The 26,356-nt window shown below is 43.7% G+C and overlaps 1 protein-coding gene across 2 annotated transcripts in view; it reads right to left on the reverse strand.

The window, feature by feature from the left end:
• SGK3 (serum/glucocorticoid regulated kinase family member 3) overlaps positions 1–24,247 on the reverse strand; it is a 61,218-nt gene extending 36,971 nt beyond the window's left edge. Inside the window, exon 1 of one of the 2 annotated variants that reach the window (XM_066626590.1) lies at positions 24,177–24,247. The gene's annotated coding sequence lies outside the window, so the exon portion shown is untranslated. Of the gene's footprint in view, positions 1–23,730; positions 23,771–24,176 lie in introns of those variants that run through there. The other variant, XM_066626591.1, reaches the window with a different exon arrangement.
• Positions 24,248–26,356: the final 2,109 nt, after the last annotated feature.

Consider the following 26,356-nt stretch of genomic DNA (forward strand, 5'->3'; position numbering starts at 1 on the left):
CCCATGACTGCCAACCTTAATCAAGGGTGGCACATGTAGGAGGGCCCACCTCAGATATCCTTAAGGAACAGGCCAACTGATATGGAAAGAGACAGTCCCTTAGATATCCTGGTCCTAAACTGTTAAGAGTTTTGAAGGTTAAAACCAACACCTTGAATTGGGCCCCAAAATGAACCAGCAGTCAGTGTAGCCACTGAATTGTACCACTATACTCTTGTGACTATATGGGCCGTGGCTTTCTGCACTACCTGCAGTTTCCAGATCAACTACAAGGGCTGCCTCACGCAAAAGATGTTACAATACTCAAATGTGAATGTTACTTGGGCACAGACCACTATGGTTAGGTTCATTCAACAGTTATTAATCTCTAAGATGGCAGCGAAATCCCATAGCCCTCCTGGAAAGACCGTCACAACTGAACTTGTCCACATGATTTAAACCCTGCAAGCAGTATAGAAGTGCTCCAGGCTGAAATCATGCAAAAGCAACTCCAGTAACGCTATTGCAACAGTTAAGAAGTACTGTCAACTGGGTAAGGAAATACAGTACTCAGACAATAGTTTGCTAACAGCATACAGGAAATTTGTTATCATATCAAGGAACTACCCAGTTTAACATAAGAACATAAGAACAGCCCCACTGGATCAGGCCATAGGCCCATCTAGTCCAGCTTCCTGTATCTCACAGCGGCCCACCAAATGCCCCAGGGAGCACACCAGATAACAAGAGACCTCATCCTGGTGCCCTCCCTTGCATCTGGCATTCTGACATAACCCATTTCTAAAATCAGGAGGTTGCGCATACACATCATGGCTTGTACCCCATAATGGATTTTTCCTCCAGAAACTTGTCCAATCCCCTTTTAAAGGCATCTAGGCTAGACACCAGTTTCTTTTCAGAATCCAGGCCATGGAAACTCTAAAGTGGCACAGATGGGGAGAACGGAGCAATCCTGTTTTTTTATGTCACACAATTAGCATACCAAGTGACCCAAAACATCAGCAGCAGCAGCAGCAGCAGCATTGTAGCCCACTCATGTGCCTTTTAACAGCAGTTGGGTACTCAGAAATCAGCAAAAGGTTTTTATAACATGTTAACTTCACCACCTCTTAATGTCAGCACATAAGTTACTGTCAAAGGCACAAATACAACAGTAACTGAAAAGTGGGCAGCCCAAAAGGAGACTCATTTGTTTACAGTACAGTATTTTTATCCTGGCTTTTACTTATCCTGCTGTTTTACTTGCCGTCCATCTGCTCAGCTTTATATTATGTCTGGTTTCCACTTTGATATTCAGATATAAGGAACTGTTTTGTGCTGAGTCAGACTGTTGGTCTAGCTAGCTCAGTAATGTGTACTCAAGCAGAAAGCAACTTTCCCGAGATTTTCTGGCAGAGGTCATTCCCAGCCTTGCTAACCCAAATGTAGATGCCAAAGGCTGAATCTAGAATCTCTTCCAACACGGCTTTTGGTCTACTGCTGAGCGTCCTCCATTCCCTAAAATTCTTTTATGTTAACACATACTGGAGATGAGTGAAATACAGATCATTCCTCGTTATCCGCTGGGGTTCCGTTCCAGAATGGATAGTGGATTTAAAAAATCCGTGGATAAAAAAAAAAAAACCCGTTGAAAAACAGATTTAAAGACCTATTTCCAGGTTTCTTGCCCCTCCATTGCTCCTAACAGAACAAGGTCGTAACTCAACATCTGCAGGGGGTTGAATTCTGGGACTCCCTGCTGATACCATAAAATGTGTTAAATAACTGTTGTAGAGAGGCAGTCAGTAATTAGAAATGCAAAGGACCCCTGGCTCAGCTGAAGAATGGCTTTGCCTGGCTCAGCTGAAGAATGGAATGATCACTTGCATGACTATCTCTCTACAACAGTAAGAAAAGTCGTTTTTAAAACTGTGCTTTTAAAGAGATGCATTTTTCCCCTTCTCCAGGGATCAGCACATTCCTTCTCATTTGCAGTGGCCATTCGTGTTAAGTCAAATCCATGAATAAAAAAATTCATGTATAACAAGGATTGGTGGGCTACTGTGAGATACAGGAAGCTGGACTAGATGGGCAAATGGCCTGATCCAGTGGGGCTGTTCTTATGTTCTTAAGGTTGGACCTGTAATAACACTGCAGCTATAAATTTTATTGTAATAGGACTTTCATTCACAGATTACATTGCTAGTAACTTACCCAATTAAAAAAGGAATACGTCCTTACCTAATAAGCAGAAAATGCTTATTAGTATTATTATTCATAAATCTTTTACCTATTCCAGCTTTGTTTTTAACTTTTCTTGGTATGCTCTTGTTGTTTTCACAAGTTACTTGCCCAGTCTCTTTGTCCACAGCCAAGAACAACCTCCTCTCATTCTGGATGGCTGCTCCTAGCCTCTGCTACCCAGGGCAAACATGGATGCTTAAGAGTTTGGGTCCTACCTGGTAAACTGGTTATGTGAATCACTCTTTTAGTCACCAGCTTTCATGCTGAGGGAACCCTGGTCTTTCGGGAACACCTAGCTGGGAGGTGAGGTGAGAAAGGGAAACTTGGCTTTACCTTGGTGTTTTCTTGGAGGGGGGGGGTAAGAGACACAAATACCCTTCAGGTGGCAACAAGTCTACCCTGTTTGTGTGCTAAAAGGTATTCCATGTGCATGGAGAGCAATGTGTCTCTCTTTGCCCACACATCTGCCCTGTGTGCCACAAGACTTGCACAAACCACCACTCCATGAAAACGCACACCACACCAAAATAAGTTGTTTAGTCCTTAAGGTGAAACAAGACTCTAGGTTGCTGTTAGGAATTCTCTCCCTCCCCAAACTGTTGTTTCTTTGCATGTCTGACTTTTCTCATTCTCAACATTCCAGAGAGATCTCTGGATATCTTCCAGCCCTAAGCTCCCATTAAGGAGCCCTCTGTAGGTATCCTTGGCTATTTAATCTGCCCCCCAAAATTAATGGCCTGCTAGCAGCCCCAAACAATTATTGGGGGTGCTAAAAGCAATGCATTTGGGAAATTCTGTACCTGAAGAAAGTGGAAAAACATCAACATGGGAATGGTGCCGGAGAAAAATAAAATAGCTACGTGTTTGCCAAAAGAGCAATACCAATACTTTGAGCTTTTCTTTGGTAACAGACATACTTGTTATAACCGTATAAAATTAGGGGCAAAACACTTAACTCCCATCCATCATAGATGAGTCAACATAATTGTTTACCTCAAGATAGGAGAAAGAGGTTAAACTCCTTACATTTGTAAAGGGCCTGTTCACACAACAAAACTCGCTGTCGTTAGCATGCGGGCTGAGTGTATCCAAGCTGAAGGGGCCTGAGAGACAGTCAAGAAAATTATATAACAGAGACATGTTTTCTGCCTTTTTCTTTAGCCCCACTGTTGCCTCTGTGTCAAAGAGCTTTTCCACACACTGCAAAAACACTGACCAAAGGCAACAGTGGGGCAACAGAAATGGGTGTGTGTACACCAGGGGTGCCCAATAAGTCGATCCCGATCTACCAGTCGATCGCCAGGCAAAACGCATTCTTGTGAGTGAGCCCCGCCCTGGGAGTGAAGCATCCCTGGGAGTGAGCCCCGCCCTGGGAGTGAGTAGTCCTGGAGTGAGTAGTCTACTGGGGCTGACTTGTGAGTAGTCCTGGAGAGGAGCTCCCATCCACGCATCCCTGGGAGTGAGCCCCGTTGACTTCTCTCCTGTCCATGCATCCCTGGGAGTGAGCCCCATTGACTCTCATGGGGATGACTTACCTTTCCCCTGTTTTTGCACTGGTATGTATGGAGATCTGCCCCCCCCACTTCCATCTGTTGGTTCTGTGTGCAAGGGGTTTTGCACTGGTCTTGCTGTGATGCCTATATAGAGATCTTCCCTCCCTCACACCTTTCCCTTGTTTTTGCACTGGTCTGTATAGAGATCTGCTCCCCCCCCCCCTTGTATTGGAATCGAGGAAGATCTGGTGGGGAGGTAGATGTGGTGTCAGCAGTGGCCCCTTTAAGGGTAAGGCCTGGGCATCCAGCAGAGTGTGCTGCACAGCTGCAGCCACTTGAAGGCAATAGGGCCCTCAGGGATATAAGAGCACCTGAGGCAGGAAGGGCTCCACTTATTTATGTGAGTCAGCCTTTTCCTACATGAAGACCTTTAAGTCCAAGTTCATCAGTTCTACCATGACTGATGAACATTTGGAAGTGTGCTTGAAGCTGGCTGTCAGCAGCTACTGTCCGGGCTATGCATCCTTGGCTGATTCACTTCAGTGCAAGTCATCAAAGTAAACTCAAGTAATTACAAAAAATGTTTATGCGGTTATGCAAGGTACACCAACATACATTGTGCACATAAATGTTATATGTTATGATGGTGCGAACATTGTAAAAAAAACTCTGGTAGATCTCCGGGCCTTGCTGGGTTTCAGAGTAGCTCTCGAGCCAAAAAAGTGTGAGCACCCCTGGTGTACACCATGGGGACCACACCTCTTTCATACCACTTACAAAACCAAAACAAGCAACAACAGTTGCCTATCTCCAGCCTTAGGCAGGCAGAGAAGTAGTCGGATCATATAATGGCTTCATCGTGCATTCTATTTCCCATCCAGCCTGTGTTATTATCTCATAACTACATAGGAAGCTGCCTTAAATAGAGTCAAACATTGTCCAACACTGATTGGCAGTAGCTCTCCAACGTTTCAAACCAAAGTCTCTCTCGGCCCACCATGGAGGTGCCAGAGATTGAACCTTGGACCTCCTGTATGCAAGGCATTTACTTGACCACTGAGCTACAGACCCTCTCTGGTAAACCTACCAAGCATATGAAAGCTATCGGTCATTGGTTGGAAGATAGCATAGCAAGATTAATTTATTTAAATGCTGCTAAATTTGAACTTGTTCCTTCACAAAGTTCAGAACATGTAGCAATAAAATGAAGAATACAATTAAATCCATAAAACACCATATAAAACGTTACATTGTCTCATAGCTCAGAGGTTCTCAAACTGGGCGTCACGATGGCCCAGCCTGACAAACTCTGACCCTACACCCTTAAGAGGTGGGGCGACCTGGACAGCAGCATCGGTGCTCCTGCAATTGCACCAGCACTGGGGACATCGGGGATAATTTTTACCAAGGCCTGAAGATGCTCTCCAGAAGGTGGAGGAAGCCTGCAGGGCCTTTGGCAAGTCTCTCCACACCTTATAATTGTTGAAAATTCTCATGTAACCCACTTCCAGTTTTGCAACAAAAACCAGAAGTGGGTCATGTGAGCATTTTTCAACAGTTCTAAGGTGTGAGGAGGCTTGCTGAGGGCCCCACAAGCTTCCCCCACCCTCCGTGGGCCTTGGTAAATCTAAAACTAGCCCCGATGTCCCAAGTGCCGTGTGACTGTAGGAACGGCAGTGCCACCCCCTTCCCTCCCCAGGAAGGACTTCCCAAATGCTCCCAGAAAGTTTGGGAACTGTTGCCATAGCTGTTTAATCCTGAGCATTAAAGGTCAGTTCGAGTAAAAATGTCTTGCAAGGATTCTGTGAAACTTTCATGCTTGTAACAGTGCTGAAAGAGGAAAAGAGGAGAAATGAATTCCATGAGGTAGCAGTCTCTTTGGGCTCTTGATGCATCAACACAATAATATCAAGACAGTCCTTTAAAAGCCAACCTACATGTTCAGAGAAATCATGTAAGAGAGTTGACAGAGAGAGCCCAGAGCTGGCCTGTACTACGTATTTCAGGTTGCTGATGGGGGATTGCAGATTTAAATAGTCTCCTAAAAATGCACTTAGAAAACTAGCACTTTAAGGATAAATGTCCAGCTCGCTGGTTTCCGAAGAGAAGAGGGGAAGACAGGGGACTACACTTTAATTTTCTTCTCCACCATGAATTGTATCTTTTTATCATTATCATCATCATTAAGCCCAAAGAAATAAGTAACTTATTTTTTACACAAATAATACTTAAAAACACCAGGCACTTAATATATCAAAAACTACTATTGAGAAGGACCATATGAGACCCAGACAAATAGTTGTCATCTATTTGAGAAGAGAGTGAATGGATGGCTTCAGTCATCCCTGCTACATGCATCTAAACAGATGATCAGCACAACTACCAGCAATCTGACTGTCACTGCACTGGCATATTTCAGCCTTTCCTAAATCCATCCAGTTTTCAACCTGGAAAAATTCACACAAGCACTCATTTGCGTTCATAGTTCTCCATTCATCTAGGGACGCAAATGGAGAAGCCAGTTTTCCAACACATAGGATCCTACTTTGATTGAGACAGGCAAGTGGAGCAGATAAGTTTTAATTAAGCCCACTTGAAAGCATCTGTCACTATCATATTTATATCCCATAGGAAGCACAGGGCAGCATATGAGGTTACTCTATCCACACAGCAACCACATGATAGCCTAGGTTGAGAAGCAGTGATAAGGGCAGGGCCAACCAGCAAATTTCATGGCTCCTTGTGGATCTGAACACGTCCCCGTCCCCCCGTCCCCCCCCATTCCAAGTCTGTCTGCTATACTACACTGGTACATTCTCCCTCATGGTGTTACAGAAAAGAACAAGCAATTCAAAACAGCAGAGCTCAGTACAGCAGCATTTAAGAACTACTCCATGACAGTAATTAAGGATTGCTTAAGCCTATATGTCAGAGATGAACTGGGAATATTATAGTATCTATTAATATACTGCAAAATCTATAAGCAGTACGCTGAACATAAAAGACAGCACTTAAAATTATTTCTGTGATGCACTCTCTCTCCATGGTATTCAGTTTCTAAGCACTCTTCTTCAAATTAGGTTAATTAACTTGACTGCAGTCTGCTAAGATTTTCTGCCATAAGTGACTTATCTGTGAGAATGCTTGTTTAATTAGTCAGAGGTTATATTGCAAACCTCTGTTCAAAACTCTTAATTCAGACTCAAAGATCTCAGCTTTATGAATAGTTTTTACTTCAATTTATAACAATTTATGTTAAATATAATGTATAGAACATGTTTGTTCCTGCTATGTAGATGCTGCTAAATTAAAAAAAAAAGAAGTCCACTGCATACTCCCCCCCCCCCAATAGTTGCTCCACTTGTTACAAAATACTTCTATGGAAACCATATCCTTGTAGGAACATTGAGGAAATGAAAATGAATAATTCCCTTCTTCCTTTGTGCCACATCACAAGCTGTTCCAGTGGGTCCTCCCAAGAGCAGTAGCTTTTTGGTGGGTGCAGGGTGGGGTTGGAGGCAGGTGATGTGAAGTAGGGGATGTGAAGCGGGAGAGGTGTGACATTCCGGCTCACACTACTCAGGATCCAAAAAGCTGTTAAAGTGCAGTGGTAGGCCAATTCACACCACTACTTTTTCATTCATTCATTCAAACCTTTATTAGGCACAAGTATTTGATAAATAAAGTCTCTAAACAGATACCATACCAAGAATAGAGACCTAAGCAATACACAGATACACAAATACATGCAAACATATTATAAATGCGTGCATATATTATTTAAAAAACAGAAAACAACCAATTACTTTACAGACTTTGCCAGAATTTGATCTATTCAATGGTTACTTGGGACCGATAGCTTGGCTCAATTCAGGTTACTCAGGTTTAAAAACTGTGCAACTAAAAGGGTTATATGTTCGTCGTCACCCCCCAGAAGGAATTGAATTCTCAGAATGCCCTGTTTTAGCACTGAGCAAGGGAGAGAGAAATTGATGTCTTAGCATTTGATATCTGGGACAGCGCAGCATAATGTGTATAGATGATTCTACTTCGCCTAAGTTGCAGTTACACAAACGTTCTCCCCGGAGGCATTTCTGAATCTGCCTAGGAGGCCATTAGAGGGGGAACACATTGCAACGTGCCAGGGCGAAAGCCCACCTCTCTGGGGGGCATATTAGGAGGGACAGATATTTTGGTTGTTGAACAAATGTAATTTTGAGTTGGAAATTCAAAGGGCAACATTTTTTTTGTGCTGTACCTAAAGTCTCTTGTCTCTCTATGTCATGTAGCCTGGCTGTCAAAAGCCTGATAGTAACCTCAGGAGAGGGAGCCCCTTGTAGATCAACCTCAAGTTTCATCTGTTGAGTTTCATCTATTTTTTTATAGAATAGGGCTAGGCAAGGAGTTAGCATTGGGTTGGCCAACAGCCCCTTTAGCAGCAAATTATGATCAGCCCTGAAAAAGACTTTGGTCCAGTATTTTAAGAAACTGGACCATGCATGTAGCTCCAATCTATGACACAACTACTTTCTGCACTACAGTGTAACTATCAGTTTGCCACTTCAGAATGGGAAAATGATCACATCAGCTAACCCCACACGGACAACTGACAATCTACACGTGTTTTGTTTAGAAAGCTGTATGCCAAGTACTGTGTAGAAGTTGCATTATTGCGATGCTATACCAGGTATTATAGTCCTAAAGAAAGACAACAAGTTTGAGCCAAGATAGTTTATACACAAAAGCTCAACTTGTGGAAAAGCAGAAAGATACAGCAGAAAGACAGGCTCAAGCTGAACACAGCAAGGATGCTTCCACACCATCGGCTCTGCTCTAAAAACATTATGGGCACAATCCTAACCAACTTTCCAGCATGACCTATCCGAAATGCAGCCTCAAGGTAAGGTAATAAATATGCCCTTACCTTAAGGAGGCCTCCTTGACTGCCTCCCCACTGCAGGATGCAGTGCATGCCACATTGGCATAGCTAAGTCAGTGCTGGAAAGTTGATTAGGATTGTGCCCTATATCTGTCTTCACCCCTGCTGCCATGTCTGACAGGCCTTCTAGTCTACACAATGTACAAAGTCACATACTAGGGAGGTACTAATGTTTCCTTCTTTGCTACCTCAAGTAAACATAAAATATAAAATAGAGGCGTTAACTATAATACAGCTTTTAAATTACAGAGCTCCTTAGGCTTGTATATGTAGCAGTAAACCATGGTTTGGCCTTAACATCTGAACAAGGGTCATCAAGTAAAGCAATGATACTTGAGCAGATTACTTCATGTTTCTTGCCTCTCCTCTCACTTTCACATACAACCCTATTCCCTAAAGTTGAATATATTTTTAGACAGCTGGAGATAGCAACAGACATGACAAATCTTTGCTTATAATTTACAGACAAGCTTTGGTACTGTAAAGGAACCAATGTTATGAACTCAATTGACAAAATGAGTGTTTTCATTAACACAAAGCACAAATGCAAGATATTTTATGAAATTCAGAAATACGCCGTGACAGACAGCAGGCAGAGAATTCTGTTCCTTAAAAATGGGAATTAGATTTCATCAATTACTTCCATGATGCAAACACTTCTGACTACCTGGCACATGCACAAACTTCTTTTTAAAAGTCATCACGCCCCAGTCTGAGCTTTTGCTACAGCAAAGTACAGATTGCCTGGGGACAGTAATTTTAGTTTACAATATAATTACTATGCATCAATGAGAAGACAGTGCCAGATTTAAAATGGAGTTAGTGAATTGTGGAGGAGGTGGTAGTAGAGACACAGTTGCTTCACCTGGGTAATTCAGGCTTTCTACGATTTCTGCAGTCCAACTTGTGATACAGCCTGGATACATCAAGCTTCTGTAGTCATAGTCAATGTTCATTTTTCCTTTCACTAGCATGATCAACCCCATTTTAATCCACCACAAACTTGGACTCTCTCCAACATCTCAAAAGTTATTTGACGAACATGTTGAGTTGCTGTTTGGTGGGAAAAGATCAGCTAACCACTACTGGATGTGCAGAATCTGTCTGGAGACCTGGAGACTGTGACCAATATTGTGAGCATGCGCATATATGTTTGTTATTGTGTGTATGACTGTGTGTAACATCAATATACATTTTGCACATTATTCTTTACCTGTGCTTATTGAACAAGGCAAAATCATGTTAAATGTTGTAAAATCCCCAATTTCCCTTGCCTGTTTTTCGCCTCTTTCAGAAGCCCCCCATCACAGGAGGCCCCCCCCCCTGTGATATCTCAGCATCCCTTTCATTGTTCCTACCAATCTGCTATCTGAGGTGACTGCCTCAGTTGGCTGCATGAATGAATAGCCCTGAGCAGAGTTCCTAACTTACCAGGAACACACCTACCCACCCTTTCATTTTTAAAAAATAAAATCATTCAAACCTACAAAGAGAATAAATTGAGGGCCTACAATCTGGCACATAATTATCTCCCTTATAATCTTCTCTGATAAAAAGACAGAAGCTTACAGCTACTGTAGCAAAGAAGATTCAGAGAAAAACTGGCAAGTCTTGATCCGCCCAGGCTTGAACTGAAAAATACAGAAGCAAGTAGGCATCTTGGACTCTCATCACTGGCATCCTTCAGTCTCTGAAGACTATGGTATCGCGCTCTGAATAGTGGTTCTGGAACAGAGTGTACTCTCCAGTGTGCGAAACCTGGGTAAAGTAGGTATGGAGAATAGGCTGTTACCCATGCAGCAAATCCCCCCTCTCCACGTCACTGAAATGGTCCAATGGAAAGGCAGAAGCCAATACGGTTGGTTCCAGCGGTGTCGCAGGAGTTGCCAGAACGTGACTGTGTTCAGCCATGAACTGCCTCAGGGACTCCGGCTCTGGATTTTGCCTCGAGGTTGACTCCTGAAGCCTTTTCCATAACTGGATGTAGCCACAAGGCAGTGGAGGTTTGGGATCAAAGTTTTCCTTCTCTCAGATGAGCTGCCTTCCCAGGTTAACGAGTTTCATCTACCTGGTGGCTGTTTAGTCGCCTTTTACGACAAGTACAGCCAAACTGAGGGCCCATTCTCATCCCCCAGCCCCCAGGGGTAAAGTGGGTAAACCCACTTGGACTCTAGTGGGTTTTCAATACTCAGCAACAAAATGAATTCCTTTATATTGCTCAACTGTGTATGCTTCATAATACAATGAGATCCTTGTGCAGTATTTTTATAGGGTAGGTATGACTAGAGTTATGCAAGTTTTAAAGATAAATTGGCATGGTGCAACAGGGCTCTGAAAGCTTAATGGCTTACTTTATAGGCTCTTTAGAAATCAGAAAGTTGCAGATGGATATCAAGTGTTAATTCACACACCATTACATAAGTAAACTCTCCCATGTTAATCGGAATCTTGCATAATCAGAGTTTTCAGACATGCATGGAGAATCTAGGTGCATGACTATAAGCACATAGAGTCCCTTTCACATCTTCTGCTGAATGTGTGGAGGTTGGGGGCTGAACCAGCAGGAATGATCCTCAACTTTGCCCTTAATGCATGTAGTGAGAATTTGTAATAAAGGGGCTTCAGACTTGGCTTGCACAAGGGAGTGACAGCTCACCTACTTTCATTCACATCTTGGTGATAGGAGGTATGCTAGTCAAGTAGAGTGAGCGGACTGCAGTAATGCAAGCCATTGTTGCTATTCACACTGGGGGAAAAAGGGAATTAAACAGTCTTCTGTCTGGGCCTCAGCTGATGCAGGAGAAAGTGGCCAAGGTATTTAAGAAGGGGGTGGGATCCTTGGACTCAGGAGCTAGAAAAGAGGCCAGACCAAGCCTCTACGGCTGCTCGTTGCCTATCCCTGACCTACACAGCTGGCTGTACAACTTGCTCCCTTCCCACTTGGCTACCTAACATTTTCTGTTTTTGAGCAAGTTAATGACATTAAGTCTTGAGTATTAAGGATGCAGAATGCTTCATCAAGCTAGATGTTAAAATAAAAAAATAAGGAAAGTGGGTGAACCAATATGTACTGAAAGCCCCAAAGTCTGCAGGGCTGTGGAGTCTGCACAAAAAACCTCCAACCCTACCCAAGACTGAACCACTGACTCCTCAGCTCTGCTTGGGGTTGTGGAGTTAGAGTTAGAAGCAACTTTGGGTGGAGCCAGAGGTTTTGTGTATCGACTCCATAGCCCTGTTCTCTCGGGTTATCACCCAGTCAGCAATGGCTTGCCAACTATTATAACTAGCAGGGCTGTGGAGTCGATACACTAAACCTCCAAATTCCAGGTTTAAATAGCCTAAAGGGGAGTGCATGTGGAACTATGCAGATTTAGATTAGCTTCATAAGGTGCCAGAATCAAATTTAAAAATGCACCCTGGAACTTCTGAGACAAGGAAAGAACAGTGGCTGTTTTCCCAGTTTTGGAGCACTTCTGTTTCTAAAGAATTCAAACCAGGCTGCTCAAAACTTTGTATCATGTGGGTTGTTCCTAGTAAAGGTATGCTCAGACTGTGGCTCTTGGATTTTACTAATGGACCAACATGGTTATCTATAATTTTCTTTGTAAAGACTAGCACCGTGTAAATACATGCAGCTGTAGTTGCGTACATACAAAAGTCATCTTTAAACTGACCACTTGAACGTCCTCAACAGACCAACCAATCATTTCTTTTATAGGTGCAAACAGGAGAGAGCAGAAATACAGTTTATCTTTCCAAGTTTGGTTTTCAGTATCTGTGAGAGGAACAGCAAATTTGCAAGCAAGATTAGAAAGAGTTGCTCAGCAGAGTTAGAATCAGGGACGAGCAGCTTTCCAGCACTCTAGGAGTACAAGCGTACCACTGTTTTCATCCAAATGTAGAATAAATCTGGGATTCATACTCATGCCAGCCTAAACTTTCCTCTGAAGAAAGTCTTTGTCTTCAAATACATCAGTGTTTGGCAGTAAATGACTGTATGAAGAATCCTATTCATCTGCATGAAAACATACCAACAACCCTTAGGAAAGGAGTAACTGTATCTCCTTTTTAAAAAAAACAACTCACAAAACTTACAGCTTTGTAGGTCTAGTCACTGAATTACAGAAAAATGCTTCTCTCTGTATATCCATGTAAATACTTTCTTCATTCCTATTATATGAATTATTGAATATTTCTGTCCTTAAATTCACATGTAGAACCTACTTACCTGAATTATTATTCAGGTATTATTCCACATTTATTCAGATAATTGTGGAAAGAGCTGGTAAAAGACAATAAAAGCCACCTTCCACATAAATTCCTCTCGGTGGTAGCACAGGAAAGAGATGAGCAGGATCCAAGATGGGATCCTGGATGTCCAAGAGGACCTAGCTTGGGCTGCAAGCCCCTTACCATGAAGCAAAAAAATGCAGATTCAATGTGGCTCATACATGAGAATGCTTATCCTATTTCCACACGTTTACACGCGGTAGCCAGATCTTGTAGATTTGCTGGGGCCAATAAGAATCCATGTTATTACAGAGCAAGTAACATTTTGCTTGCCCAGAACCATGTCTAGAACGGAAAAAAGAATGAGTGCACTGTGTTTCTGGATGAACGGTTAGAATTTTCAGTTTAAAACAGAGAAAGCATACTAACCTACATGACAAGTGAACAGCTACAAGAGGTCCTCAGATGACGCTGGCATTTTCCCGGCACAGACAGGAGACAGCAACAGAGTGTTGCAAGTACCAAAATAATTAGGAAGATACAGAACCCAGGGAAAGTGAGAGTCTGTTCTGCCAATAGGATTTACAAGCCATAGAATATGTGTGAATTAATGGCTTAGGGTCCAATCCTATCCAATTTTCCAGTGCCAGTGCAGCTGTGCCAATGGGGCATGTGCTGCATCCTGTGGTGGGGAGGCAGTCACAGAGGCCTCCTCAAGGTAAGGAAATATTTGTTCTGTTATCTCAGGGCTGCATTGCAGCTGCACTAGTGCTGCAAAGTTGGACAGGACTGGGCCCTTAGGCCTCTAGCCTAAGCGCATAGAAGAACCAACACTAAATCCCAGGACAGTGTCTCAAAGCATTTCTTATTCTTGTATAACTAATGTCATTCAGCCATGACATTAAGGCAGCCATGAGCATAAGGAGTGTAAAAAAGCTACAAGAAGAAGGAGGACAGCAGCTCAGTTAGAATGTACTCCACTAAATAGGAGGTGGCTAGCATAGAGCACAAGTTGACTCAAGGAAGCTATAAAAGGCAAGAAGGCTTTTTTCCCCCGAAAATGGAAATTCTGTTTAAATGAGAACAAAACGAAACACATACTCTGCCAAACAAAGTGCAAACTGACAAAAAGGAATGCGAAAAAGACTATGAAGAGCAGTTGGATAAAACAGGCAAACAAAAACAACTTCTTTAAACACTTCAGATACAGGAAACCTACCAGGGAAGTAGTTGGGTCGTTAGATTACGAGGTTTCCCCCATCCTGTACTTGTGCCTCTGATTTTTTATACAATACAATTTCTCTGATTTCTTATGTACTTTCTTATAAAGAACAGAACTTTACATTTGTCTGTGTTGAATTTCATCTTGACAAGGGTCCAAAGACTGAGACTGCCAAGATTGTTTGGAATCCTGCTTCTATATTCCAGAGCAGGGGTGTCCAAAGTTTTTGGCAAGAGGGCCACATCATCTCTCTGACACTGTGTCGCGGGCCAGGGAAAAAAGAATTAATTTACATTTAAAATTTGAATAAATTTACATAAGTTTACGTAAATGAATATATTAAAGATGAACTTATATAATTGAATGAAGGTCTTGCAATAGCTCAAAGTCTCTAAAAGGCCTTGCACAAAGAAAGGCTGGCCTTTCCTTTGCTGCTGCTACTGCATCAAAGATGTGAAACAGCAAACAGTGGAGGGAGCCTTCATCCCACAGTTCACGCTAGAGGTCAAACAGTCACCCTCACGCTGAGAGCAGTTGCGTTGGGCTGGTGAGGGCTCCAGCAAGTCTCCAGAGGGCCAGAGGCTCATTGGAGACTGGGGACTCCCTAAGGGCCACATTGGAAGTCCTCGAGGGCCGCAAGTGGCCCCAGGGTCAGGGTTTGGGCACCCCTGTTCCAGAGTGTCAGCAATTCCACCCACCCGCCACAGCTTTGTATCATCTGTAAATTTGATAAGCATCCCATTTACCCCCTCATCCAGGAAATGTATAAGAATATTGAACAGCACAGGTACAAGACGGTGGCACTTCACTCAACACCTCTATCCAGGTTGATGAGGAAGTCATTAATTAGCACTTGTTGGGAATGGGTGTTCAGCTAGCTTTGAACCCCATTAACATCAGTAGCATCTAGCCAGCAATTTAGGACCCAATCCTATCCAATTTTCCAGTACCAGTGCAACTATGCCAGTGGGGCATGCACTGCATCTTGTGGTGGGGCAGCAGTCACAGAGGCCTCCTTAAGGTATGGGAACATTTGTTCCCTTATCTTGGGGCTGCATTGCAGCTGCACCAATGCTGGAAAATTGAATAGGATTGGGCCCTTGGTGTGCACACTTGTAGACATTACCATAGATACTCACCTATAAGGCAAAAAATTTCTTCCCAGAAAGGCAGCCTGAATCATTGCCCCTCCTTATCTCCGGGGCAGGCAAGCAGCGAGGGGGGGGCCCTGAGTGAGCCAGCCAGCCAATCACTATTGTGGGAGGGAGGGAGGGAGGGAGCTGGGACTAGAAAGAAAGTGATCTTCGGAGAGGAAGCGTTGTCCAGGCGCTGCCTGTGGGGCGAGCTCCAGCTGCAGGAGCTTGATGCACTGGTCTAGCCTGCGCAGGGCAGGGCAGGGCAGGAGCATCTGCCACCGCAGCCATCAGCAGCCCCCCCTCGCTCAGCACCAGTGCCCACAAAGGCATCGCTGGAGCGGCACCCAAGACAGAGGCACCCAAGACAGAGCAGGATGCGCAGGAGGCAATGAACTGTGTGTGCCTGTGTGGGAAGGAGAAGCAGTCATTTGAAACAGCTGAGTCCATCTTTCCTTCTTGTTCCCCCCTTCCTACTGTATATAAACTTCAAGCACTCTTTTGGAAAGCCCAACTTGTTATCCCCCTTCCCACTGCCCCACAGATGAAGCTGGACAGGGTGGGGGAAGGGGGGAGTGTGATCTTTTTTTAAAAAATAGAAGAGAGAGGCAGCCTGCAGAAGGCTGCACCTTTGTTTCTCAAGCCACTGAAAGGGTTAAGTCCATCTCCTCTTTCCTTCTTGTTTCTGTCCCCTCCCTCCTTATAGAATCCAAACTTTAAACTCTCTGTTGCAAAGCTGAGGCTTGCTAGCCCCTCTCCCCGAGGGGGAGGGGGAGGGGGGAATAATCTTATGCTTGAGAAATTATCACTGAGTATTGTCTTGATCCTTACTAGTAATACATTAAATTTTGAAAGGGTCAGGAGAGCAAATAAATCCTTTAGGTGGAATAGGTGCTTTGATGGCTGCTAATTCTTGCCTTATTTCCAGTGGTCTTCCTTCACCTCACCCTCTTTCAATAGTCAAAAGTGGAGATAATTGGACTAAATTGTGAGGTCAGAGCATGCTGAATTTCATAGCAAGAGACTGATAGTGTTTTAATGTTTCTTAATAATATATTTGATTTATATTATATATTATTTAATTTTTATTTCATTGTATGGGACGTGCCAAAAATGTATGGGCCCTGGGTGCCAAATGACCTTCGCATGCCACTGAGTCAGACACCCCCCTACGTTTAACCCCCGACTTATCCGAGGGTCATAGAAAATTCCATGATTTATGGCTCAAAACCTGCCCTCGGCTTATCTGTGAGGTCGACTTATGCTTGCGTTTCTGCAGTGATTCTTCAAATCCCTTTCCTTCCCCTCGTGAAAATGGACATAGTTTAGATACTTAGATTTAATCCACAGTAGTTTATATGTCCCTTTTGAAAACCAAATATGTTGGCACAGTAGCAACCTTTTAATCCACAGAGGCAGGAAGATTTACAATGACAGCCACTTGTGTAACTACAGACAGAAGACTTTAAAACTGTTTTCAGTACTGTACTCACTTTTTTCTTTATAACAATCACATTTGCCACAATTGGTTTTTTTTTTTTTACCCAAAGAGCAGCCAGAGATCAAGTTATATCATACATCTATCAGCACTTTTCAAACTGCTTTCAGCTGGCACAGGATGATCCCATATTTGTGCTGAAGTCAGCTAAGAAAAGAAAGAAACTGAAATTCTGGAGGGAATTTATACATAGATAAGGCCCTATCTACAACAATTTTGCTTAAAAAAATCAGTGGCAATATATGTCTCTCACTGTGACACAGATATTATTTTCTCTTCACTGATTATTTGGGATTGGACTTCTTTGTATCATTTACTCTTTCCATCTCAAGACCACATACCCAACATTCTTCCCTGAATGTATTTACAAATTACAAACAGACCAAATTATGCAATTGTTCATCCAAACGAGTAAGAGAGGAACCTCTACTCCAGCGTTTCTCAGACTGTGGGTTGTGAACCAATTGCAGGTGGGTCACATAGCACCTAGCTCAGCTGCCATTGAAGATACAGAGCTGAAAATACAGAAGATACAGATCTGAAAATTCAGGGTGCATTGCTGCTGGGCAGGGATGGTTCTTTCTTTGCCCTGAGTAGGTGGGAATATGGAAAGAAGGGGGAGGACTGTGTGGTTGGAGAAGGATCAAAGTCTGCATTCTGCTTTGACATTCCAAGCTGGAATGCGAAATAACAGCAGGAGCAGGCCCTGTAATAGGACATCTGGCTGATAGCAGATTAGGTTTGAAGCCTGAACTGATTATGCCACTTTTAGCTACGACATCCCTTTCAGGTTAATGACATCATTTTCGGTGGGTCCCAGTGCTAAAAAGTTTGTACCCTACTCAATATAAATAAATTTTACAGCCCAATCCTATGTAAACCACCCAATCAATGCAGATGTACCACCAGAGTGCACACTGCATCCTGCGGGTGGGGGCAGCCCTAGAGAACTCCTTTAGGTAAGGAAACATTTGTTCCCTTGTCCATGGAATAACCCTCCACTGCCTGATTGGATCTACTTGGACCTGCACCAGCAATTTTGGCACAAGTCCAAGTGCACCCAGGAAGGCAGATCAAGGCTAAGAAAGGGGATAGGATATGGGCAGCACCGCTACAGCCAATACCACCCCTTTCCCAGCCTTGATCTGCCCCCCACCCTGCCCTGGTCTCTGCCACATTCCTCCTCTACTCTACAAATTCACCAGCTCCAGAACTCCTTGGTAGGCTTCTGGCATAGCCCAGCTACGGTATATGGCATGTCATCTTTTACAACGGCCACAAAGCATGCTGCACCACTGGAACACAAGTTCCAGCACTGCAGTGTGCCCATAGGATTGGGCTGTAAATAAATGCATTAGGAAGCCTAATATCCTGTGTAACATCAAACGGATAACAGTACATTTCAGCTGCGGCCTTCAAGACAGAGTTCTGCGATTTGTTTACAGGTGGAGCCTCTTTATCAGAGAGGGTTCTATTCCCAGACCCCACACGGATATCGAAAACCGCAGATAACAAAAGACATGGTTTTGAAAGCCCACCTTTGCACCAAACACCACTGGAGCCTTGCCGAAAACTGGAAGTCATCAAAAACCACTCCAGGCGCCATTCTGAACTTTGCGCATCAAGCTCATATCTTAAGCCCACCTCACCAACCCAATGCTAACTCTACACCACCCTATTTTCCTCTGGCAGTGAGTCTCATCTATGGTTCATGAGCACTTCACAGCACAAGTGGGCCTTGCAAGTAAAGTAGTTGGGCTACATTCAGCATGGGACAAGGTCTTGCCTGAATGTGCAGACAAGCCAAGCAACCATTTGGAGCAGTAATATTTTTAAGGATGTCATGGAAACTTGTACAACTTGTCCCAAGAACTCTTGCGATAGAAGCTTAGAATGCTATTTTGATGGCATGAATGCACATGCAATATGAGATTTGTGTTCCAACATCCTCTGCAACACTGCAGGAATTCAAAGGCATCTCTTTAAAGTTGCATGGGGAAGCAAGGTGCGCCCGTGCGTGGCAGCCAACATTGAAGAGCCAACCTGCATACAATTTGCCTTTCGAGAGCATAATTTATTCTTGCACTTCAAGCACTGATGTTCTTTTTCAGGGCTTTTCTTTTCCCCAGGGCTTTTTCCCCCCTCAAGTTCTGACACTTCTGCGTTTCACTTCCCAGAATGCCACAACTTAAAAAACAACAGAATGTTGCAATTATGTCTGCCAAATATATAATAAATTGAAAAAAAACCCATGGTAAACTCAGCCCCTGGAAAAGTTTTCCTTAAAATCAATTCCAGCATTATTTCTCCCTCTCATTCTACACAAGAGATATCATTGTCTTTCACATGCAATCATATGCACATTTATTTGAAAGAAGTCCTATCATGCTTCATGTGGGTTACTTTCAGTTAAGCACGTGTAGGTTTGCAGCATTAGTTAACAAGACAAGTAAAATAATCTCAATTATCAAAAACTTAATTGCTTTCCGGTATTGGAGAATCTAATAAAATCTTAACGATGATTTAATCTGAAGAATTTTTTTCTGCACCCATAAGAAAAAAACTAAACTACGGTAATTGTTTAGATGTAATCTACACAGGTTTGCAAAACATTTCCCTCAGCATACTATGTGTTATGTCAGTGTGTTTCATAAGAGGACATTTGCAATCTTCTACCTTGTGCTGCACAAAGACTGTGCTACAAGTCAAGCAAGACAGGCAAATATAGTGAATTTTAGAAAACAGCTCTGAAAATAAACTGAAGTTGGGTACTTTTCTAATAAGAGCCACACACATTGCTATGCAAAATATCAGCTGCATTATTCACATCTACTTAGAAAAGTCAGGTCCATTATCCAGATTTCAAAAACGTTAAAATTCACAGATATAGTTAAGCTGGGGTTCACAAATGACCCCCCACATGTAGGGCTGGCCCAAGGCAGCTGAGGCAATGCACAAATACGGATCCCCTGTATACGGATCCTCATGATGTGCCAGCCTTTGCTCCTCCCACTCTGTGAACTGGAGAATGAAACAAGGAACAGAGCAGAATAGGAAGTGTGGAAGAGAAGAGAGGAGAGACTAAAGTGTCCTAGATGCTCTAGCCCAGGGGTGTCCAAAGTTTTTGGCAGGAGGGCCACATCGTCTCTCTGACACTGTGTCGGGGCCCAGGGAAAAAAAAAGAATTAATTTACATTTAAAATTTGAATAAATTTACATAAGTTTTCATAAATGAATATATTAAAGATGAACTTGAATGAATGAATGAAGGTCTTGCAATAGCTCAAGGCCCATAAAAGGCCTTGCACAAAGCAAGGCCAGCCTTTCCTTTGCTGCTGCTACTGCATCACAGACATGAAACGACAAGCAGTGGAGGGAGCCCTCATCCCACAGTTCACGCTAGAGGTCAAACAGTCGCCCTCACGCTGACAGCAGTTGCATCGGGCCAGTGTGGGCTCCAACAAATTTCCAGAGGGCCAGAGGCTCATTGGAGACCGGGGGCTCCCTAAGGGCTGCATTGAAAGGCCTCGAGGGCTGCAAGTGGCCCCAGGGCCGGGGTTTGGGCACCCCTGCTCTAGCCCACCACTCTCCTCCATACTTCATCCCCTTCTTCCTTTTCCAATCCAGGCAGTGGGAGGAGCAGCAGTGGAGGTCAGTGGGCAGACAGAAGTGGTGGGTGCTCTCTGCCAATTGGCTGGGTTCACAGGGTTAACAACTCAATTTGTACTGTGTTCACAGACTCACATTTCAATAAAACAAAACAAGAACCACATTGATAACTATACATTTTATTTAAAAATGGCTCTCTCATTACTGTTTTTTTTCTACCGAGAATGACTATCAGAACTGATGCTCCTGAGACTAAAAGTTAATCTTAACATCCTTTGTGAAAAGACACCCTTCTGTTACTTTAAACATGCCAGAGCTTCCCTCCTGCAGCAACAGGGCCTTTAACTGGGACTGCAGCAGGAACAAAGAGTTAAAGCCCCCTCCTTCACACAGCTGTCCCAATCCAGATTCCCCTCTGCAGTTTCTGTTCATGCACAAAAAAAGCTGGGCAAAATTGCATGCAATGCTCAGGTGAGTGAACGCTTTTCCAAGTAAACAGGTGTGTGTGTAAAAAATGAAATTAAACCCAGCAGATTCAATTCTAAGCATAAATGCAACATGTTTAAATACTCTGCAGCAAATCATAAGACAACAATTAGCAGAAAAACTTCAAAGAGATTAGATAAATTATCAGCTGAACTGAGGTTTATAACAAGACTCAGCACCATCTCCACAGGTCTCAATCAAGACAATGGGGTCTTATCACATTGCAGAGTTAATTAGCTGCTGGGAAGTTATCACGAATTATGAATGTCATTGTGCTTATCTTATATACTTTTTAAGTTTGTTACAAGACCACATGCCTTGCTCTTACAACTGACTGTGGTTTTCACTTCAAGCATCTGATGAAGTGGACTGCAGTCCTTGAAAGTTTATACTACAGTATGTTTGTTGGTTCTTAAGGTGCCACAAGACTGTTAATTGTTTCTTGCTGGAAGAGACCAACACAAATACCCTTCTATAATCGAATGGGAGTAACTTCATTCTTCTTCCACAGGCTGGTCCTATGAGTACACCAAAGCCCATTCAACTACATAAAATTGGATTGCTAATGGGTATATGTGTGCATGGAGGAGGGCAGATTAAGCACTACTCAGATATCACATGCAGAAGCTCACAAGCAGCCTTTATTGCAATTATCTGTAAGTTTTTAATGCAATTTCAGGAAGTGGAGGAAGGAGGTCAAGGAAAGTGTGGCAACCATGATCCCAAACATATCCAAGTACAGGGCCTTTGCAACATCTTTGAAATACCAGTACAAGATCATGTTTTATAATGTTACTTCATTGTCACATTTGGAGCATATCATTCTTAGCCACTTCCATGGTGACTCAATAGATAACTGGATTATTATTAAATAATAATGATGATGAATTTGGTACTTCATCAAAGAATAACAAAAATATGACTGCCGAGGTCAACTCTTCCCCACCTCAATAATATTTTACTCAATTCCTCAGCGCAAATGTGAATAAGACAGGACTTTCAGAACTCTAACTCATTTCATGGGGAAGGGGGGGTGGAGTGACAAAAAAAATTCAAAGTGTTATAATCCAGAGTCCTCTTATATGTTCAGAGGCTGTGAGTAGGTAAATGTTTTTGACCTATAAACAGAACAGGAAGGTGGGGGTAGGGTTTATTGTCATTTATTAACTAACCTGGATCTATCTTTATCAAGGGAAAAGCCAAAAAAAACAAAAAAGAAGACTTTTTATGTTCATTCATTTCCTTTGCCTGGTACAGAAAGTGGTCCTAGTAGACTGTGTTCCATGTCTTTAAAGAAACTGAAATGCAGCTCAGCAAAAATGTAGATTTAGGGTTAAATTAAATGCAGGCTGATAGTAAATTGTAGGAAGTATCATTGTAATTATATTCCCATGAATGACCAATGGGCACCAACTAATAATTTAGAGATCAAACAGAAGCTGGATTCAATGTGATCAGAATGGAGACTGCAAGCACATGGTCAAAAAAGATAGGAAAAGTTTTTTTAATAGGTACAAAGCCTTACAAACAACTTTTAAACAGGCACATAGAAACAAGTCCCTTCTGTACAGAATGTGCAAGAGGTCTATATAGAGCACAATATTTTGTAAAGCTCTCTCTCTTACAAGATACAAATTGAGATAAACCCATCCAAGTGAACCAGTTAGGAAAGCTGAGATTAAAGTTCAATAGTGTAATTTATATGGAAATCTCAAATGGAAAATGAGCTTCCTCTGGGATTATTTTCTCTTTCCTTGTTTTGTACACCAAGTTATTTCTTAAAAACAGAGCACACAACCCAATATGTATAGAAACCCCAAGGAGAAGTTGCGGCACTTGGATATTCTTTACCTTTTCGGCAAAACTGTACACAGCATTTACAACATGCCCTTCAATGCCAATTTCCCATTTTGTATCCTCCTTGTCATACACAAGGTTATCTGGAATTAACTGTTCACACCAAACGACATCACAGAAGACCCCCCCCCCCATGCTAACCCTAAATAGCCATGGCTATCTACTTGTTAGTTCTTTAAAGGTGTTAGTTCTTTAAAGGCTGGGTGTCCTAGCTCAAGCCAGCTTGGAAATCAGTGCTACTAACCCTTGATGTCATTGATTATAGGCTAATATCATGCAACCGAGTTGCAAATATACTCTGAAATACTCTGTAGTACAGAGTACAGTACTCTGAAGTGTAGCTGTTCACAGCTACTGTCACCTACAACAGAAACCAGGTGGCAGCAAGATCAAGCTAGAAATTACACCCTCTGACTATCTTTGGGATGGGTTTCTAGAGGAGAGTAGGATGAGCAGCTCTAAATGCCTCTGAACACAGCAGAAAATTAAAAACATGGGTGCACTCATAATAAACGTCCTGCCTCAGTGGCTCCTAGTTGACCAATATCTCCACAGCCAACCTCCAATCACTCAGCAAAAACAGCAGGGCAACCCACTCCCAGGATGACCACATGTCATAACTGCAAAAGAGGACATGGCACCCCAAAATGTAGGACATGACAAAATAAAAGCTAAAAACACTCCTATATGGATTTCATGGGGATTTATAATCCACTCCTATATGGATTTAAAACACTATATTATTAAATTTAAAATCATATTACATATGATTTATTAATTACAAGAAGGTTATGTGCTGCCTGCTCACAGGAAAAGAGGACATTAAAGTTCTTTTCCAGGACATGCTAAAAAAGAGGACATGTCCTGGAAAAAGAGGACAGCACCCTGTCCGCTCCTGTCCACAAGCAGCCCAGTTTGCAACGTGTAGATCTCCCCAACTAATTGGTCATTCACGCAGCCATCTGCTTTTACCCCCATAAGGCAGCAATCCTAGGCACACTTTCCTGGGAGTAAGCCCCATGGACTCTAATGGAACTTACTTCTGAACAGACATGCCTAGGATGGGGCTGTGAGTCAACCACACTGACTTACTCCTCCCAAGAACTGCACACTCCGCGACAGCCTGAACTTTCCCTTCCTCCAGTCTTTTGCAGGGTGGGTTTTCTCCTCCCTGGCGTGTCAGCAGAGATCCAGGGGCAGGCACACAGAGAGAGCCCCGGGGCAGGCACGCTCAGCTGGGCAGCCGACCCAGCCTGCAGCCGGGGCGAGCACTTCCCAGTCCCAGTGCTCCGTTAGTCGGTCGTGGGAGTGGGAGCCTCCACGCAATCGCTCCATCATCGCCCCGTGCTTGCGCAGGGTGGAGCCCTCACTCTCCACCCTTTGGGGCAGCAGCAGCAGCCGCTCTCCCACCCAGAGCAACTGGGGTACTACTCATTGCAAACAGCCCAGCCCTGCTACGACTACCAGTACCACCCAGGACACCAACCTTTTGTTTGCACCGAGTCCCGCGGCGGCAGCAACAACAGCCAGAGGCGCCATCAAGGCTTCTCCCGCTAGACGCTCGGAATGGATACAAGAGCAACAGCCTGGCGGGGTCATTCGGGGACGAGTTGCAGCGTTCAGTCCATGTGATTCCCAATCGCTGGGATGCTTCGCCACCTGGCGACCGTCCGTCGGAACGGCTGCGGGCAGCTGGCTCACCTTTCTTCAGCAAAACCTGAGACATCAGAAGAGCCCCGCTGGATCAGACCAAGAGCCCACCTGGCCCAGCCTCCTGCGTCTCACAGTGGCCCACCAGGCACCTCTGAGAGCGCACAAGACGCCTGCATCCTGGTGCCCTCCCCTGCAGCTGGGACTCTGAGACAGCCCACTTCTAAAACCAGGAGGTTGCACATACCCATCACAGCTTGTGACCCATGATGGACTTTTCCTCCAGAAATCAGCCTAATCCCCAAGACATCCAGGCCATTTGCCGCCGCCACCACCACCACAACAACCGGTGCCAAAGAGTTCCATAGTCCAGTGTTTCTCAAACTGTGGGTTGGGACCCACTAGGTGGGTCATGAACCAATTTCAGGTGGGCCCCCATTCATTTCAATTTTTTATTTTCAATATATTAGACTTGATGCTACCATGGTTTGTGACTATAATTTGGGGGAATGTTACAGACCTGCACTTTTAACAAGCTACTATGTATATTATTTTAACAACGATGGTCAACAGGACTTACTCCTGAGTAAGTGTGGGTAGGATTGCAGCCTAGAATTGTTAAAAATGTTCCTACTTGATGATGTCAGTTCTGGTCATGACATCACTTCTGGTGGGTCCTGACAGATTCTCATTCTAAAAAGTGGGTCCTGGTGCTAAATGTGTGAGAACCACTGCTATAGTCTAATTACATACTGGTTAAAGAAATATTTTCCTTTGTCTGTGCTAACTCCCTCAACACTCAATTGTAATGGATGCCCCCTGGTTCTGATGTTGTGTGAGAGAGAGATGAACATCCCCCTAGCCATTCTACCCATCCCTTGCATATTGCAATTTTGTACGTCTCAATCATGTGCCCCAAGCAGAGAAGGGTAAGGGTCCAAGTATGGGGTTGGAAAGCAGGGCTGGCCCAACCATGAGGCCAACTGAACAGTTGCCTCAGAGGTCAATCCTATGCATATCTACTCAGAAGTAAGTCCCATTATCGTCAATGGGGCTTACTTCCAGGTAAGTGTGGATAGGATTGTAGCTTTAGGGTCCAATCCTATCCAACATTCCAGCTCTGGTGTAGCCACAATGCAGCCCTCTGGTAAGAGAACACCTGTTCCCATACCTTGAGGAGGTCCCAGTGACTGCCCCTCCGCCACAGGATACAGCACACAACCTACTGGCACAACTGCATCAGCACCGAAAAATTGGATAGGAATTGGCCCTCAGGCAGCAGATTGGTGCTGCTCCTCTAACTCCCTGGGTTGGAAAAGGAAGTGGGTGACAGAGAAGAAGATAAATTCTGGAGGATAGTGCTGACCTAACTACATAAGAACATAAGAACAGCCCCACTGGATCAGGCCATAGGCCCATCTAGTCCAGCTTCCTGTATCTCACAGCGGCCCACCAAATGCCCCAGGGAGCACACCAGATAACAAGAGACCTCATCCTGGTGCCCTCCTTTGCATCCGGCATTCTGACAGAACCCATTTCTAAAATCAGGAGGTTGCGCATACGCATCATGGCTTGTACCTCATAATGGATTTTTCCTCCAGAAACTTGTCCAATCCCCTTTTAAAGGCGTCTAGGCTAGACGCCAGCACCACATCCTGTGGCAAGGAGTTCCACAGACCAACCACACGCTGAGTAAAGAAATATTTTCTTTTGTCTGTCCTAACCCGCCCAACACTCAATTTTAGTGGATGTCCCCTGGTTCTGGTGTTATGTGAGAGTGTAAAGAGCATCTCCCTATCCACTCTGTCCATCCCCTGCATAATTTTGTATGTCTCAATCATGTCCCCCCTCAGGCATCTCTTTTCTAGGCTGAAGAGGCCCAAATGCCATAGCCTTTCCTCATAAGGAAGGTGCCCCAGCCCCGTAATCATCTTAGTCGCTCTCTTTTGCACCTTTTCCATTTCCACTATGTCTTTTTTGAGATGCGGCGACCAGAACTGGACACAATACTCCAGG

Source organism: Tiliqua scincoides, chromosome 4 (assembly GCF_035046505.1).
Source record: "Tiliqua scincoides isolate rTilSci1 chromosome 4, rTilSci1.hap2, whole genome shotgun sequence".
NCBI lineage: Eukaryota > Metazoa > Chordata > Lepidosauria > Squamata > Scincidae > Tiliqua > Tiliqua scincoides.